At 37.9% G+C, this 3,521-nt stretch overlaps 1 non-coding gene across 1 annotated transcript; it reads right to left on the reverse strand.

Moving 5' to 3' along the window:
- Positions 1 to 1,539: 1,539 nt before the first annotated feature.
- On the reverse strand, positions 1,540 to 1,612 carry Trnar-ucg (transfer RNA arginine (anticodon UCG)). The gene has a single exon. It is a non-coding gene; the product is annotated as a tRNA-Arg (tRNA).
- Positions 1,613 to 3,521: the final 1,909 nt, after the last annotated feature.

Genomic DNA, 3,521 nt, shown 5'->3' on the forward strand with positions numbered 1-3,521 from the left:
TACCTCATATCAATGTACCTATATGTGCAAAGTTTCATTACAATCCAACAGGGAGTTTTAGAATGAGAGCGGAACTACGTATGTATGAAAAGGTGCAATTCGGCCGAGGTTGCCGGGGACTCTTAAGCGTGAGCGAGATGGATGTGCGTGCCCGGGAATGGGAATATCATGTTTTTGTAAAAAGTGATCGGTAAGTTCCCTACATGATATTACCGATTTTTTTAGTGCATTTTAGACCTATTTTTGTGATTTTTTTTTCGATCGAACGAGTTAAAAACTCGAGATTCGAATCGATAGAGCCTCTCAAAAAAAGCCTCAAAATTGCTAATAAAATTTTTGACAGCCGTATCATATTTATTTATTATAATATTACATGTCATTTTTATATTAATAGATTGTATAATTATTCTAAAATAAATAATAATATTTAGGTACATTCGTAAAAAACTATAACAATTATGTAATAATACAATTAATACTAAAGCTCAACATTCAAAAATTCGTATGATCTTAAAAAGCGTTACGACTTTTTAAAAACTCCGCTTTCAAACCTACTGCACCTTAATTTGAAAAAGGTTTAATACAATACATAATCAATCATTCAAAAAAAATGTTACCTACCTACAAGAACTACAACTCAAACCTTGTTGGCGTGAAAAACAATAAAATTATTGCCTTGCACGGAAGTATCTATTATTTACCAATTGATACTACCAAAGATAGATATATAACTCCTTAATAGATGGATACAGTCTAAGGAAAAAACGTGCCTCGAAAATCACGAAAATTTGATTCTCGATCAGATGGCGCCACTAGTTTTGGCCTACTCTCGTATAGAGGGCGTTGACGGTTTCGTTTGTTATTTATAATTTTAACGCATATCCGTTAAAGAACATGGGTCAAAATCATATAAAAATAATTAATGCAAATAAAAAAATCATTTATCCATATTTAACGTATTTTTATAAATCTTCATTTTTAGTTTTAAAGTATGTCGATAGATAGCAGTGAATTTACAGTGGTTACAAAATTTACTATGACAGTTCCGCTCTATCTTATTATATCCTCTTTGATACTACACACATACATCACACATTAAATTTTATAAACATTTATTTACATACAAGATATATACAGTGGTACTACGTAAACGAAATTAATAACTAGCTTAAATCTAAAATAGGCCCTTGAGGCATTGTACCAAGGATGCTGGCGGCATTTCCCCGCTGTATCGCAATGCTGATACGTTGTGCGAGAAAGCCGCCAGCTCTTCGGTTACCAGTTACGTCAACCAGACGCTTCGCGATTTCTGCAAACAACTTATGCGCGCTGGGACCCCATGGACCTAGAGTTTCAACTCCAAATGGAACGAAATGATACTCTCTACCGAGGCTCTTTATATTAATACAATTTATTTATTTTATTAGATTTATACAAAATATTCTGTAATAAATATTGTAAAAAAGTAAAATAACCATTCTACATAGAAACCGAAATACAAAAAATTTTAAAAATCTAATATGGCAAAAAAACAAACTTCGACCGTGACAGGACTCGAACCTGCAATCTTCGGATCCGAAGTCCGACGCCTTATCCATTAGGCCACACGGTCGCTGTGAGTTGCGGCGAAATAGGCCAACCGCTGCTGTGAAGCGAGCCTCCGCGTGATGTCACGCGTGACGTCACAAGGTCGTTCACCTTTAGTTAGCACATTTTCGCCGTGATTCGTTGAAATGAAAATGTTAGGTAATAGGCGAGTTTTAGTAATTAGGCTTAACTGGTTTAAGTGGATACTTGGTGCTAACAGGTTATGTTAATTATTGAATGTCATAAATTCATAATGTAATAATTGTCAGATTATCATTAGTCATAATTCTAAAACCGTTAACATTTCAGGATTTTTGTCAGGTTGCACATAGGTTAGGTTAGGTTTGTTTTATGGCAATCCTGAAAAGTTACGCGTTTCTGAGGAAAACCAAATTATGGCTAACGAAAATTCGGATCAAACAATACATTATGACTTAAAACTTTATGAGAAACAATTGAGACCCTATTTACTTACTTATTAGTAAATTAACTTTGTATTGACATATGACGATATTTATTAGATAATCCTTTATCATGAATCATTTAGAATCATTTATTCATCAATTGTGCATTACAGGTAATGAATACAGGTGTTATAAACAATTTGTTATTTGTAATATGTCTTGCGACGTACATTGATTTTGGTTACCTAGCGCATGCAATATTATTAGAAATGTCACTATATTTAATAATAATTAATGAGTTTTTTTGCCCGCAGGGCAGCTTGTGGCGAGCTGTTGGGGAGTGACGACCCCACGGACCCGAGTGCTCCAGAGAGTCGGTCAGGGTCTCCGTCTCCGGCGTGTCTTCGTCGGTCGGAGTAGACCCCAAGGGGACCCGCAGGACTCTCAGCTCTGGCTTGCCTTCATTGGCCGTCCAGAGGGGAGTCGTAAGAGCTATATGCTCCAGGGGTGGAAGTGAAAGATGCATAAGACGCGAGTTGGCACAGTGGCTGTTAACATCAGACACTGGGTAGAAAGCGGCGCACACCTCTCGACACCCCTGAGCCGCTCACACCGGTGTTGCTCCTGGTCGTCTTCACGGCGGCAGTTTCAGGGGCCCATCTAGTCAGCGGCAAGTCACCACCTGCCTCGATAACGTGTTTTAACATTGTTATGGCAGGTGTCCGGACTTCTTTACAATAGCCCAGTCTCATTGTCCACCCAAACTTCAATCCATAGACCGGTATACTGTTCACTTTTTCTACAATAGTCCCAATGCCTGCTGCGACCGGTTCATGGGTGTCTATTGTTGCGCCTGTGAACGGGTTCCAGCAGGCGTTCTACATGACATTAAAGCTCTCCAAGGGGCCTCTACGTGTTGGATTTATATCCCCACGCAAGCCTATCAAAAGACCGGGATGCATAGGCCCGTGATATCCAAGGAGATACAAATATTAATGAGTTTTAAAATACAATTTTCTGGGGGAAGAATTTTTAGCGTATTTTGTAGCTGGGCGAGGATGAGTATTTAGTATTTACATGTATAGTGAATAGGTCCATATATTGCTTTACAAATACACACATACTTCATAAATATACATCGAATGAAGTAGTAAGAGGCCTAATTTCTTAAACAAGGGTCTACAGCTTGTCATTTAGCTAACGGCATAACTTTAAACATAGCTCGCACAATTTTCTTTTGGGTTTTAAATACAGGCATGATGCATTTTTTTTTTTTAATCTTTATTAAAGGGCTTTTTCGAGTGAACGAATATGTCGCCCCAGGCATGATGCATGATATCATAATCAGCAGCATTGCCCCAGTGTATAATTCCGTATCTGAGATTGGAGGCTACGTAAGCGTGATAAGCAGTGAGAGCTGACTGCTGCGATACCGTTTCTGTTAGTCTTCTTATTACATAGACATACTGGTTTATTTTTTTACACAGATAACTTATGGGTCCCCGGCAAGCTCGGTTCTCCATACAAACG

This window comes from Cydia strobilella, chromosome 19, assembly GCF_947568885.1.
Source record: "Cydia strobilella chromosome 19, ilCydStro3.1, whole genome shotgun sequence".
In the NCBI taxonomy this organism is placed as follows: Eukaryota; Metazoa; Arthropoda; class Insecta; order Lepidoptera; family Tortricidae; genus Cydia; species Cydia strobilella.